At 44.7% G+C, this 16,201-nt stretch overlaps 1 protein-coding gene across 1 annotated transcript in view; it reads right to left on the reverse strand.

Annotated features, from left to right (window-relative positions):
- The window catches only part of metrn (meteorin, glial cell differentiation regulator), a 46,834-nt gene that overhangs the window by 12,819 nt on the left and 17,814 nt on the right, over positions 1-16,201 (reverse strand). The gene's annotated exons all lie outside the window — the stretch shown is intronic.

Raw genomic sequence — 16,201 nt, forward strand, 5'->3', positions numbered from 1 at the left:
CTTCCCAGCCTTGCAGTGCTACCCGGGCACCCTGGCAGTGCCAGTGTGTTGCGAGGTCTCCTAGGTGCGGCTGTTAGGTCCCAGGCATCAGGAGAATCTCGTGAATACACATTTAAATGAGACTAATGGCTCATTTAAATATGCTGATCTGGATCACGTCCAGTAAGGGCGAGACATCATTAAATCTGGCGTTGTTTTTGAGCGTCGCAAATCTCATGAGAGGCTGCTTGCATGATTCAATAGCCTCGGCCCGACAAGTCGGCCCCAATGAGGCCGTCGAATCATGCCCTGTCTTTCTAAACTTAACAGAATTCAATGGCTGCGGTGGTGATTTTTGCTGGGGTATAATTGCATCGGTACCTCGTCCGATTTTGCGTGTCTTCACTTTTAACCCTGCACGCATGTGCACACATGTGCGGGGGGGGGGAGAATGCGGCCCAAGGAGGCTCGGGTCGAAGCACTTCATTCAGGTGGAGTTGAGAGGGGCAACTGGGGGGGGGGGGGGGGAGAAGCTATTGTGTGACAGGGGAGGGAGTGAAGCTTAGTGGAAAGGCGTTCACAAAGTGGGATGCGCATGGGTGGATGTCCCAGATCCTGAGAGGGCTGAGGGTCAGGACATTGTCAGGAATCCTCATCGCTCACTTTGATGTTCTCTTCCTTTCAGTTTTTGATTCTGGAAAATCATGGAGCCAATCGAGCTGACAGTTGTCTTGATTGACCTGCAGCAGCGACATCAACATGCCTCTGCACACGGCCTGGAACAGCACCCTGCAGAGGAGGGGGTGTGCGGCAGAGCCTAATGATCATCCGGGAGCAGGACACCAGATGGCAGACCCTCGGTGGAGACACTACCGGCCATGGGTGCTCCGGCATAGACCTTCCTATCCCCAGATGTCAGAGGTGCAGAACAGAAGACTTCTCATGTCTCCAGGAATGATGGACCACCTGTGTCAGGTGATGCAAGAGTTGGCACCACGTGGACTGGGAGGTTAGCATGGATGTTGGGGGCCTGCGCCATCAGTGTGGGAGGTTGGAGAGACATTTCGCTGCCATTTTCAAACTGCACAGCGAGGAAGTTACGATTTTGCATGGGTGTTTGTGGAGCATGGTGCCATGATATGACAGCGTGGAAGGTCTTTAAAGGTGATCAAAGTGATTTTTAATCTGAGCTAATTATTACTATTGTGCCTTTTCTCTAATAGTGCCTAGGTTCACTCGTGTCCACATTTTCTTTGTCTCCCTCATCCTCCCACTATATATAGACAGGATCCACAGCTGGCTGACTTCCACACCCTGTGGCCTGAAGTGACCTTGGCCGGCGTCCCTTCGGGGGTCTGGACCTCGAGGGTCCTGGCCGGCTTCTGGCAGCACATGTGCTGCGGTGCTGCCATCCTTGGTATATAGCTAGGTTGAAGGTGTATCACTCAGAGAGGAGGGTGTCAGATGTGCTGGATACCCTGGGGTCCACTGCGTTGAAGGCCCCAGGCTGCGCTCCTGTTGATCCTCTTTCCTTCCGGTGCCTGGGACCCTGGGCTCTTCCACAGGATAGAGGGGCAGGGCAGTACAGTGGTGCAGTGGTTAAGACTGCTGCCTCATGGCGCCAAGGTCCCAGGTTCGATCCCGACCCTGGGTCACTGTCCGTGTGGAGTTTGCACATTCTCCCTGTGTTTGCGTGGGTCTCCCCCCACAACCAAAAAATGTGCAGGCTAGGTGAATTGACCATGCTAAATTTCCCCTTAATTGGAAAAAAATAATTGGATACTCTAAATTTATTTTAAAAAAGGATAGAGGGACAGTTGGAGTGAGATCCAGGAGCCCTCTGGCACTGACACTTGTGGAATGCCACTAGTGCCTGCACCGTGCAGTTGAAGTCCTGCACCATGGAGCTCATGCCCCCAACCATGGATGTCATAAGCTGAACCTATGGATCATCAGGTATGAGGTGCTCACTAGTGAGTGACGCAGAAGCCTGCCTACTACATAATCCTACCGAGGTGTGAGTGTCTGTGTTGGTGGAGGATGCGGGTGACAGGTGCGACTCCTCTTCAATGCTGGTCTCCAAGATGTCTCCCTTCCCTTGTAGCTGATAAGGGCTGGGGCCCTGTGAGGTGGGTAGGAGTGAGGTCATCGTGGAGGTGTGAGGACTGTGTTAAGAGGTGCAGAGGGAGATATGGGAAGCCAGACTTACCCTGGCTGCACGAAGAACGTAATTCACCTTCTTACAACATTGCTTTAGGTTGGAATTTCTCAATGTGCGAGCACACAGTGGAAAATGTGAGATATTTAGGAATGCTGCTATCTGACTTTATGCTCCTGATCACTGTGGGATCTTAATGCTTTCAAGCCGTGTCAACATTATTCCCTGAGCTAGCAAGTGATGTGATGCAATAATTATAATTATGGAACTAATGATATAATTACACACTTGCCAGGTCAATTTAGAAATTTGAAGACATTGAAACAGCTGATAATGCAATTTTCTCCCCAAGGCAACATATGTATTCCACATCTGTCCTGTATCTCGGATCTCAAAAACAAATAATCCTCTGCCTATCAAATTTATCTTTCTTGAAGCTTAGAGATGTTATTCTGTAATAAACTCAAATATAAAATAAATCTCCATTAATACAGAAGTGACATATCGGTACAAGTTCCTTGCAACCACAGTTAAAGGAATTAATTGTTCCAGTTTCTCCAAATAAATCAGTGGTTGCTCAGAAGCAGCGTCACTAGAATGAAGATTTCCAAACATTTTGAGGCATTCTTAACGCGCCAGCTGGCAGCTAATTACAATCGTAGCAACAAAAAAAAAAACATTGCTGACTATAAAACAGGAACGGTTAGACCATTAATCAGTTTTGTACCAACGTTTACTTGACGATAGAGAAAAAAAGATCAGGCGCCAATTCCACAACACCTACTTTCCATCCAACCACAAAGTTAGAATTATCTGCAAAGATTTCTATTCAGTTTTTGCGAAGCTGAAGTAAGCAAAGCTTTAATTTGTCACGTTTTTGGTTTCGGGCAAATGTTTCACTGAAAACGTGTAATCTACTTGTCAACTGGTGGGTTTTGTTTAATCATCTTTTGGGAACAAAACGTCAGGGTCCACAAAGGCCGATTCACAGCCACCGTAATTTCAACATTCATGCTCGGCCTAAATGGTATTTCTGTTCAATAAAGCCTCTCTTATTCTCAAATCAGTAAACCACAGCCAGAAGCGGTTCAGTAGCAGGAGTTTTTGTATGATGCTCGATGCGAAAACATAGTCCAAATCCTCTTCGATTACACTGAGCTACATTGTTTTATATCTGCCGGTGGAGGCAACCCCATTGGCACAATTGCAATTGCCTAACTAGGGAATACTTGCTGTGTGAACCCAGACTGTTGGGAGTGCACTATAACGAGCAAACCACAATAGCCCTTGAGTAATGTCAAATCTAGGTCATACTGGAATACTTTTTACAAGTGCGCTGCATATATTCTCTGTCGATAGTATTACATCCCTGGGAAACCGGGAGCACATTCAGCCCTTTTTAGAACAATGGTACACGTTTCCATCAAGGTGGAACACAGCTCAAAAACACTGGGCGGAATTCTCCCAAAGGCCCAACGCCGTCGTGAGACCCGGAGAGGTTCACGACGGCGTTGGAGGCCTCTCCTGGCCCCCTATTCTCCCCCCGCCGGGGGGCTAGGAGCGCCGTGCCGGGAAATTCGGTCGCAGGGCCGCGGGGCCTTGTCGCGGGTCCTTGACGAGCCTAATGACGTCAGCTGCGCATGCGCAGGTTGGCCGGCTCCAACCCACGGATGCGCGGTTGCCGTCTTCCCCTCCGCCGCCCCGCACGACGTGGCGGCTTGATCGTGCGGGGTGGCGGAGGGGAAAGAGTGCGTCCCATTGAGACGCCGGCCCGATGATCGGTGGGCACCGATCGTGGGCCTGTCCCCCTCCTCAGCGCGGTCGTGGTGCTCAGTCCTCTCTAGGCCCCCCACAAGCCCCAAACGGGCATCTCACGCCGTGGTCACGACGGCAGCGACCAGGTGTGGTTGCCGCTGTCGTGAAACGGTCACAAACGGCAGGCCGCCCAGCAGAGCTAACCGCTGCGCCACCATGCTGCCCCAAGTTCTGGCCCTATTAATCAACCTGTTCTTATCCCTTTCCAGTCTCTTTCTATTCTCCTCACAGCTCATTTCCCCAACAAATTTTGAATATGTTGCACTCTAATCCTTCAACTAAGTCATGAGTGTAGATCGTAACTGGCTGAGGCCCAAGTACAATCTCTATGTTGTCCTACCAGTTACACCTTGCCACCTCATTCCCACTCCGTTTTCTCGCAGTTAACAGATCCTCAATCCTTTACTTTAATTGATAACTACCCGTCCCACGGTCCATATCTTGTGGATCAACATCTTGTGTGGCAGCATCACAGATGTCCTCTGAATGTCAAAATATGCTGAATCTACTGGGTTCTCCCTTGTCCACCCGGCTGATCACAACCACAGAAGAAAACTATTGTCCTTAATGTTTCCATTCTTTGGCATCGAATGCCACAAAAAGTCTTTGAGCTTGCAAGTGACCTTTGACTGAGAGCAATAATCATTGTAGAGCGATGTTCTCCACTGTCACCCGACAGAACGGAGTGATAGATTTTCGTCGTTTTACTGAAATTTCCTCATGCGCTCTTAAACAATTACAAAACAGGCCCAGTCACACTGAACAACACTTTAAATTACTGTCAGTTTAAGTAGACATAGATGTGTTGTCATTTTGGTTAAGATGGAAATCTTAGAATGTATGAAATTCTAGTTTGCCCCCGGTTTGGTGCACTCATCATCGAGGAAGTGCCCTGAATTTATGGGGTGAGGAGGGTGGTTATGCGATGGGTGTATCATCCCCAGAAGTAGATCAGAGGCAGCCACAGGGGCTGTTGGGCGCCAAGGCAGATAGTATAAAGGTTGTGTCTCAATAGTCTGGAATGTTATCCCAGCTCTTTTGCTAAATATTAGGCACTCGAGCCCTCCCTTTCACACTCCATCACTCTCACCCACTCTCCATGTTCCACCCATTTCAACCCATGCCACCCCTGCAGCCCATTATAGCCTCCATGCCAACTAAATGCCAACTCATGCTGACCCACACCCCACATCAGCATCCTTTGCCCTTACACCCTCCATGCCAATACACCCAGCACTCTTCGTGGGCAGATCTCAGAAGCCATGGTCAGATGAAATAAAACAAAGATTTCAATATCTATTACAGCTTTCAATATAAATATTTTTTTAAACTCTCGTATTCAAAGTGTGAAAAGCCTCTCAAGTAATTATTAGCTTATCAAAATTGGTATTAATAACTTCACAACTAATCCTTTGTTAACCTCTGAGTTGTCAATCAAACTGTGAACTCGCATTCCCCCTGCTGGGATAATTGTAGCTGGTGGAAAGCAACCAAACATTAATAGGGTCATGTGAACAAACAGCTATTGTAACAGGTTGTTTTCAACTCTGTCACAGGCAGACTGGTTTTATTTAATTTTTTTAAAGGGCTGGAATTTAAGCTCAACAATTCTGGAGGAAAATGTAACTGGTCTGATTAGTAAGTTTGCGGACAACACAAAGTTTGGTGGCATTGCGGATAGCGATTGTCAGAGGATACAGCAGGATTAGATTGTTTGGAGACTGCCGGAGGAGATGGTGGAAGCAGGGATGATAGTGACGTTTAAGGGGCATCTTGACAAATACATGAATAGGATGGGAATAGAGGGATATGGACCCCGGAAGTGTTGAAAATTTTAGTTTAGACGGGCAGCATGGTCGGCGCAGGCTTGGAGGGCCGAAGGGCCTGTTCCTGTGCTGTACTTTTCTTTGTTCTTTGTCCCTTGCATAACATATCCACCCTTCATTAGCATATCGCCTCCAAAACCCTAGAACTCCCACACTGTTGATTCAGGTCCTTGCTACAGTGAAAATGAGGTCTGTTATGTTACAGAGGTACGTTGACTAAATCTCAATTTCATCTGTTGGCCTCATGTATAGAACTTAAAAGAAAAGGCAATTTCTACTGTTAAAAAAATGGCACTGACGTAAGATGGCTGCCACAAATCACCTGGCGTTTGAAACTGCAAATTGGCCAAACCTCTCGAAGCTTCTGGAAATGGATTACAATAACATGCTAGACCATATCCTTGTCAGGACTTACTCCAAAACAGCAAGGATAATAAGACCTCAGGTTCTCTGCCTCCAGGCCCACTAAGGAACGTGAAAATTATTATGCACAAAGGAAATGCTAAGTGGGGGCAAGGGGAGCTGCTTTCACCCTTCCTCGCCAGGTTGTAAGTGCAGTACTAAATTCAAATGATCCCATTATGCTCTGGTTCCCTGTCTGCAGATTTCTGCATCCACTGGTTACTGTCAGTGCCAAATACAATCAAGCCCCGGAAAGAACTTGCTGCAGTTCATTATAAGGTGCTAGGCTAACTGTGCACTTGTCACATATTGTACCTCACCTCCATGTACTGAATAAATCTACATGCACTGACGTGAAACAAATGGGCCCACATTTAATCTCTAATGCACCAGTCGTAGTCCTACCCTGGCAGCCTGATTTTGGTGACATTGCTATAAGTAAAATCAAAGTGCAGTTATTGTCTCTGTGGATAGCAGGACTTGTCTTGTTATTTAAAAATATCTCCAGAGGGCACAGCACCCCTTCAGACTTTTAGACTCAGAACTCATCCATGCCCAACAATGACCAGAATTCTCCAGCCATTGGGATTCTATGTTCCCGCTCGCAGTGCACCCCACCCGTGGGTTTCCCGACATTGTGGGGTGGCTTCAACGGGAAATCCCATTGACAAGCAGGAGAGTAGAGAATCCCGCTGTCAAAGAACAGCGCGCCATCGAGAAACACGCAGCTAGGGGACCGTAGAATCACGCCCAATTTTCTTTTTCCCCACATCATGACCACAGCAGCCTTTTACAGCCAGGGAGAATATTTTCTAATTAACAATACTGACCTGAAATGGCACACAGATTAGATAACGGTAAAATTGGGTATGGTGCCTCAACCTTCTGACTCAAAGACCAAACTGATAGCACAAAACCATACTAATGCTTCAATGCAGTGGTGAGGGAGTACTGCACAGTCAGAGGCGCCAGGTCAACAAACAGATATGGGCAGGGGTCGAATTTACTTCACTCCTGATGAAAATGTATCGAAGGTGTAATGATGTTAATGCCTTGACTGTAATTCTCTGGCCGTTGGGGTTCTTTTTCCCACTGGCAGTGCAACGCTGCTTCCCAGCGGCGTAGGGAGGCTTCAATGGTAAATTCCATTGACAAGCGGAGGGAGTAGAGAATTCCACTGCCAGCGAACGTTGCGCCGCCGAGAACCACGCGGCTTGGGAAATCGGAGAATCCAGCCCCCTCGGTTTCAAGAGATGCAGAGGAAAATTTGGGGTCTGTGAAGGGGAAAATAAAACAAGTCTTTGGACCTGGGCTCAATCTCGGCCCCGGGTTACTGTCCGTGTAGAGTTGCACATTTCCCCCTGTCTGCGTGGGTCTCACCCCCACAACCCAAAGATGTGCAGGGGAGGTGGGTTGGTCAAGCTAAATTGCCCCTTAATTGGAAAAAAAAATGAATTGGGTACTCTAAATGCATATTTTTAAAAATCTGAGGCAATGATTCTGCTGCCGGGAAATGGATAGTTGTTGTAAGAGTATAAAAGCAGAGGACATTGTTCTGCCTAAACCCTACTAAACATAAAATGTGACTTCAGATGCTTATTAAATTAGTGCAAGCAGTTCAAGGGCCTTCTTCAAACAAACAAACAAACAAACTTTGATGTTGTTGTTAATGTTTAGAAATGCGGGGCAGGAGATGAAATCCCAGCTGCAAAATAATTTGCTGTTTAATGGCTAAAGGCTTTTGGAATTAAACAAAGACTTTGGCCCTCGCAATTTAATAGCCTCAAACAGTTTGGTGGGGTGAGTGAAGTGTAAACAATTTCAGACTATTGCCCATCAGACACCTCCAGCTGTATTTTATGACCCCACCTTAACTCCTTCAGGCTTGCTGTTTGATGGATGGTTGCGTCAAGCCTATTGAATTCGACTGAACTCTTCAGGGGTCACTTGATCTTCAGTCTGGGTGTGTGTTTTCACTATTGTTCCTTCAGAAATTCCATCACATGAACATATTCACCTTACAAAAAAACTGTTGTATGGCATCAGGTAAACTTTCAACAACAAAAAAAAATAGACACCTCGTCAGACTGGAACTCCTCGTCCATCAGTTTGAAATTGCTCAGATAAGTCCAACCACAAAACTAAAGTGAGCAAAGTTAAATTAAATTTCTAGCCTTTAAATGCAGCAGTCAAGAAGACAACTTAATTGGCAGGACTGTCCATTAAAAAAATTCTAAATGCGATCATTTGCTGAATGGGTTCAAATTTTAAATTGAATGTAATAAAGGTTTCAATGTCTGTGTTTTCAGAATGTTTTCGTCCTGATTTAATTTGGCTAAAATTCTTACTTAGCTTTTTAATGATCTCATCAAAAGTTAGCTTGACCATTTTACTTTCAACAAGTTATTGTTGTGGGTGTGTCAAAATGTATATTATGCACATTTAAAGAAATATTACCGGAGGTGTTTTTAACATAAAAGTATAGTACGGTATCATTACATTGAGGTGCAATGAATAGTGCCACAGAACAGTGCCTTCAATTCCCCGCACAGCTGAATTTCCAATTTTGGTCATGTCACCAGGGGAAAGGTCAAGCAAAGTGAGGGGTGGGCATTTTACAAGTCCCCCATATCTCTTCCATTAGTTCCAATTACATCAGAAGCACTTATTACCTATGCAATATCTGGGCACAGTTTATAAGCTTGTGACTCGAGAGAATGGGGTGTGAGGTGGGCAGAAGCAAGAGGGGAATGTACTTGGTGAATTTTCAAAATTACAAATTGAAAATCGAAATGTACAACTATGGCATTCTGAAACTCTATGCTTAAGTAAGAACCCACAGTTGGAGCTTCTTCTGAGCTTTGCGTGTAGGATCAGAGCTATTTGCCGTCTTAACAATTGCCAATCACTTTGTAACAAATTGTAAGCCCTCACATTTATACGAAAGTATGTGTCATGTGGGTGGCTCGGTAACACAGTGGTTAGCACTGTAGTTTCACAGCGCCAGGAACCTGGGCTCAATTCCCTGTGTCTGCGTGGATTTCCTCTGGGTGCTCCGGTTTCCTCCCACAAGTCCTGAAAGACGTGTTTGTTAGGTGAATTGGATATTCTGAATTCTCCCTCTGTGTACCCGAACAGGCCCCGGAGTGTGGCAACCAGGGGATTTTCACAGTAATTTCATTGCAGTGTAAATATAAGCCCACTTGTGACACTAATAAAGATTATTATTATGTCCCAATTGTAAAAGCTATCCAATTAAATATAGTGATGAATAGATTTCATCTGATTACTGTATAGTTTATTAAATACCTGACTATCCAGCGAGGTCCATATTAGTCAATGTCGGATAATTGTGTAAGTGAATTGGTTCAGAGAGAGTTAAAATCTCACCTGCACTGTTTGGATTAAAAGCATTGCTGCTGCCTGCAAGGCATTTACCAGAGGCTAGATTTAGGCTGCTTAAATCGGTTTGAGTAGAACACCTGCATTGGCAAAAGCAGCAGGTTAGCGAGCAATTAACAGATTAGTATAATGGGGAGAATTGGGAGCTGGCCAATCCGGGGGGGGGGTGTTGCATGATGAGGAGCTGAGGTAATTGGGCAGGTGGGGCGCAGATAGGTAGGAGCTTTGTCTGGTGGGAGTCTGTGGGGTTGAGTGAGGTGTTGGCGGCTACTCAGGTTGGGTCAGGGGTATCAGTTGTGTAGTTAGCCAGGAGCTGGACTAGCAATTTTCTGTCCTTCCTGGATAACTATCAAGGTAAGAAAGTGGGAACTTTCTGAAGTCTTTGTCTGTACTCTGACGGAGAGTCGCAAAACTTCCCACTAGAACCTCAACTTCACGAGCATTTTTGTGTTGGGGCATCTTGGGTCAAACTCAGTCAATCCAGTGATTGGACGATCTGGGTCAATAAATGCCTATTTGTGGGCAGAATGGTGGCATAGTAGTTAGCACTGGGACTGACGCGCTGAGGACCCGGGTGCGAATCCTGGCCCTGGGTCACTGTCCGTGTGGAGTTTGCACATTCTCCCCGTGTCTGTGTGGGTTTCACTCCCACAACCCAAAGATGTGCAGGGTAGGTGGATTGGACATGCTAAATTTCCCCCTAAATTGGAAAAATAATAATTCGGCATTCTAAAGAAATAAACGCCGATTCGTTTAACAGAAGGGGAGCAGTATTAGCAAGAGGAGAACACACAAGAGGAGAACACACAAGAGTCCAAAGCAGCTTCTGTAATGTGGAATAATTTATTGATGGAAACTTTACAATCTTCAGTTAGAGAAGGGTTTCAACAAACCAAAGTGTTAATTCAGCGCTTTGGTGACGTTTGCTTAATGTTCCAGTAATGATTTGGCCTGGAATGACCCTAATCCCGTTTACACCGATATTTGTACTGGTTTCTATGCCAATTATGCGGATGGGAAATCAAATGCAAGCTCATTTTCCCACACAAGGATATAAAAACCAGTGTAAAACAAATGCAAAAAAAAGCTGCACTCCCAAGTGTTACAAGGTGTCTTTGGCAGGTGCCTCAGAGATCTTTGCCTCTGCTACTCCTCCAGGATTACGATACAGAACAGGGGTATGCCCATGAGAGCCCGGATAACTCAAGTCGGTAGAGGATCAGACTTTTAATCTCAGGGTCCAGGGTTCAAGTCCCTGTTCGGGCGATGCTTTTAAGGGGCTGGTTTAGCACATTGGGCTAAACAGCTGGCTTGTAATACACGTACAGAACAAGGCCAGCAGCGCAGGTTCAATTCCCGTACCAGCCTCCCCAAACAGGCGCCGGATGGGTTTTTCCACAGTAACTTCATTGAATCCCACTTGTGACAATAAGTGATTATTATTATGGGGAAGGTCTCTTCAGTAGTATATACATCCCGATATGTAAAAAGCAGCGGCGGGCTGAAAATCTTTGGGTGCACTGAGATGGATAGTACTTTGATAGAGTATATTGCAGGTCTGCATCACAAAATATATTTAAAAGCCACAGTCAAGGTTTCTATCCAACCCCAAAAGTCTCTGTTCTGCAAATTTGGACTGTGCTGTTCTTAAATCTTGAGGTGTAAATTTACATAAAGAAATTTTACAGGAGAGCAGGGCCCACATTTAACACTTATGTGAAAGTCTTTTTGGTTTCGGGGAGAGGGAAACGTGCACCAAACATAACGAAGAAGTTCCACACATTAATATTTTGTGCTGGTGATTTTTGCATTACACCAAAGCCAACTATTGCAGTTTTTAAACTGTTAATTTTTCAGAAGAGCTAGTCTCACTCCACTAGTTGGCTACAGTTTCAATTGTTATTTATTTGCAGCCAACTTTATCGTTCCTAGTACCTATATTGCCTTTTTCCTAACATTATAAATATCGGCCGGAATTCTCCAGTAATCGGGATTCTCTTTTTCCACTGGCAGCGCATCACCCGCTGCAGGTTTCCCACGACGTGGGGTGGCTTCGATGGGAAATCCCACTGACAAGCGGCGGGGTGACAGAAATCCGCCAGCAGCGAATGACAAGAAATGATGGCTGATGGACCGTAAAATCCGACCCATTTTACTCATCATTGCAAAACTCTACCCACATTTAAACACAATTGCTACAATTCAAGAATGATAGACGTCGGCTGCTCTCTCAAAAGATTCCAATATTTAGGGCAGTATTTCTGCTGAAATCAAATTGGTAAAAATTGTGACAAGGACGAAGAAGTCAATGTTTAAATGTTGTTTTCCATCCCACTGACTTCGAGTGCACTCAAGTCTGCAAACCTCGCCCACTACTTGGATTACTATCACCTCTGGGGACTATCTGCTACTTTGAGCCAGTCAAGTTAGGTAAAAGAAACATTTGTGCAGAATTTCAGCAATTCCAAAATCACTTATCTCCCGACCAATCTACACACTCCCATGTGTGGTTAATCGTTGCAGTGTCCCACATACTCTGCATGTGACATGGGTCACATGTTGAGGATGGTTTCCAGCTGTACTGAAACTCAACTCTGCCAAGTAACACAATACACAGGTGGTTTAAATTTAACTCTTTTGTCCTGTGTTTCCATACCACTTCTTTCAAAGTGTGCGCCTCAGCCGCACAAATCCAGTAGGATTTATTTTTCAAAACAAAGACCTACAGTGAGTGCTGTTTTCTCACTGAATACAGCACACTTAACCAGCACCAAAGATACAATGAACAGTTTGTTAATCTGAAGGGTTTCGAGAGAGTTAATCAAATCAACTTTGCTTTTTAAAAAAAAAGTTAGAGATCTTTGTTCTTACAAAATGTCTGAATCAAAAGTTACGAATCAACTGTCCAAAAATTATCTGGTTTCACTCATCTTCTAAATTCCTCAAGGGTGGCACAATGGTTAGCACTGTTGCTTCACAGATCCAAGGTCCTGGGCTCGATAGCTTGGGTCATTGTCTGTGCGGAGTCTGCATGTTCTCCCCGTGTCTGCGTGGGTTTCCTCCGGGTGCTCCGGTTTCCTCCCACAAGTCCCGAAAGACGTGCTTGTTCGGTGAATTGGACATTCTGAATTCTCCCTCAGTGTACCCGAATGGGCGCCGAGTGTGGGACTAGGGAATTTTCACAGTAACTTCATTGCAGTGTTAATGTAAGCCTACTTGTGACACTGATAAAGATTATTACATATGGGGCTTTATGACGACTTAAGTAAAAGCAAGTGTTGGCTGTGTTTGATTTTTTTTTCTTCTGCACGTCTTTTAAATGCAGACAGCACTACATGGACTGCCAAAGGTCTATTCTTGGGATAACAGTGGCGACAATTTAAAACTTCATTTCCAAAAAAGGGGTTTGCCCGCCCTCAGATAGAAAATGGGCAAGCTGGCCCGAAGGGCCTGTTTCCACGCTGTAAACATCTATGACTCTAAAGGTGACATCCATAAATCTGCAAAAGGATCATCCAAAAACAAATAACAAATCTGCTTTTTTGCAGCCCTATTGATTTTGAACACAGGCTACAGTTATTTTGCCAAGCGGTAAGTGACACTAATGTCCTTCGAAATTATTATTGTTATTTCTCCTTTTCACTTTTAACAAGAATGGCATCAAAAACGCAGTTCAGCTGTTGGGTACTTTTTTTGAAGAAGAGAAATTTGACTGCTCCAGGGCCTATTGAAGAGCTGGGCTGAAGGATGCAGCGATTTTGCATTTGAAAATACTAAAAGATCCTTTCACTATTGGGTAAAGGTGGAGATTGGTTATACAGCTTAAATATAGCAGTGGTAGAGGGGCATCACTTGAATTTATTCACAATTAGAATAGGACTTTATGCAGGCTAGGTGTATTGGCCACGCTAAATTGTTCCTTGATTGGGGGGAAAAAAAGTCTACTTAAAATTCTTTTTGAAAAGGACTTTATGAATTATGAAATTCTTCTTCCTGGAATTAATCCATTCCATAGGCATCAGTGCTCCAAAGCAGCAAGAACTAACATTTCTGAAAATAATTTTGATACCTTTAGGGCAGCACGGTAGCATAATGGTTAGCACAGTTGCTTCACAGGTTGGGGGTCCCAGGTCTAATTCCCGGCTTGGGTCACTGTTTGTCCGAGTCTGCATGTTCTCCCCGTGTCTGCGTGGATTTCCTCCGGGTGCTCCAGTTTCCCTCCACTGTCCAAAGATGTGCGGGTTGGGTGGAATGGCCATGCTAAATTGCCCTTGGTATCCAAAAATGTTAAGTGGGGTTGCTGGGTTACGGGGATAGGGTGGAGTGTTCTTTGGGTAGGGTGTTCTTTCCAAGGGCCCGTGCAGACTCGATGGGCCGAATGGCCTCCTTCAGCAGTGTAAAGTTTATGATCTCAATTACATCATTAGAGGAGATTCCCATGGATATCATGGACTGAAATCCATGCTTCCGATGGTTACAGCCAATTGGGAATAGTTAATAACTACAGGCGGATAGTGGAGTTGAGGCCATAATCAGATCAGTCATGATCTACTCAGGCTTGAGGGGCTGAATAGCCTACTCCTGCTCCTAATTGGTTTGTATGGACGTGTTCCTTTCACAAGTGTAATGCTCATTTTTATTGGCGAGAGACACAAATATTAGGGAATTATGAAAACAAACTAAATGCTTCATTAACTTTGTTTATCCATAAATATAACCCAGTCAGTAACTTGATGCAATGCCTCATGTGACGGGTGACTTAAACGTCAGGTGTTTTTTTAAATGTGCAGGCAGAAAAAAAACCTAAAGATTTGTCAAACATTTTCTTTCCGCCTTACACAGATCCTTTAGACTTTGAACAAGATACAGTGTTACATATATTCCAATTGGGATTCTTGATTTATGAGGAGATCCTGGGGATCCATCTGATTCCTGCCCATCAATCACCAGATGTTTACATTTGTTCCAAGTTGTCCACTAACTAGCACATTTATATTGATGGTTGCAAATTGACAAAAATATATTAACATTAACATTATTTTTCTTTGGCGAATCGATTGGGCAGCAGGGTAGCATGGTGGTTAGCATAAATGCTTCACAGCTCCAGGGTCCCAGGTTCGATTCCCGGCTGGGTCACTGTCTGTGTGGAGTCTGCACGTCCTCCCCCTGTGTGCGTGGGTTTCCTCCGGGTGCTCCGGTTTCCTCCCACAGTTCAAAGATGTGCGGGTTAGGTGGATTGGCCATGCTAAATTGCCCGTAGTGTAAGGTTAAGGGGGGGGGGGGGTTGTTGGGTTACGGGTATAGGGTGGATACGTGGATTTGGGTAGGGTGATCATGGCTCGGCACAACATTGAGGGCTGAAGGGCCTGTTCTGTGCTGTACTGTTCTATGTTCTATGTTCTATGTCTTTTGGTCATTAACACAGGGATTCTCTGTGCGTTGATATCTGTATGGGATTCCTCAACACGCCAAAGATTAAAAAACACCCATGTTATTGCAAAGAGCTCTCAGGTACTGCCTGACCAAAGGACAGCATATCATTGCAAACCCTCATTAGTAAAGACTGCAGTTCTGTCTGGTAACAATGACTGTACCCTGTGTTGTCTTTTATTAATTTTGACTGGTGAAATGAGTTAAAATAATTGAATTTATCCAGCAAAATAGCAACTACTGTAGTTTTAGGACGGTTCAATCATGCTTTCTCCTTGCTTTCCCATGTTTTTTCATGAAGGATAATAACTCACAGAACATGTTCTCTTCCACTGTAATAAAACAGTCAGATGATATTATGCTTCATGATGCATGAAGTCAATCTTCTAGTTTTACCACAAAATGACTTGGGGTTTAAAAAAAAAAGAGCTGAAGCATGATAATGAAGGGACTTATACTGCCTCTGATGACAGGTCTCCTTTGTTGAGTTAATTGACCGGATTTGACCTGAAAATGCACACTGATGTACAGCACTTACAGTGAAGTCAAATGAATTCATACTTAATCCAAACAAATATCAGAGCATAGCGTTTATAGCACTGTTCCTCTCATTATGCGGAAGACCAAAATCAAATCACAATTTTTTTCCCCCTCGACAAGCTACCTACAGATGGATCTCTATTGAAATGTTCTGCAGATGCAGAGGGTTATCACACTGTCCTTGTACTTCTGGATCATGGTTCAACTTCAGTTCAAATAAATAAAATTAAAAATACTTCTTTCTTTGTTGCCTGGGTAGTGGGATTAAATATTACAACAGCAAAAGAGTGTTCAGGAAGTAACATTGATAGATCGGTATATATTCTGTTGTATTCATAAACATGTATAATTGTGATCATAGCCATTTTCCCGGCCCTCCTCCCAGTAGGATTTTCTGGTCCCACCAACGACGATCCACATCTGAGCGGCTCGTTGCATTTACCGGCTTCACACTTCCTCCTCCTGCCCCCTGCCCCCACCTCCCAACAGGGTTGGAAAATTCCACTCATGGAGCTATTCCAACACAGAAGGAAGCCATTCCACCCATCAAGTCTACAGGCTGCACTTTATCCTCTTCCCCCTTCCCCACATCGTGATTCTTTAAAGTTTCTGCGTCAGTTTAGCTAAACCACCTGTACTGGTAAGGAGC

Source organism: Scyliorhinus canicula, chromosome 15 (assembly GCF_902713615.1).
Source record: "Scyliorhinus canicula chromosome 15, sScyCan1.1, whole genome shotgun sequence".
Lineage (NCBI taxonomy): Eukaryota > Metazoa > Chordata > Chondrichthyes > Carcharhiniformes > Scyliorhinidae > Scyliorhinus > Scyliorhinus canicula.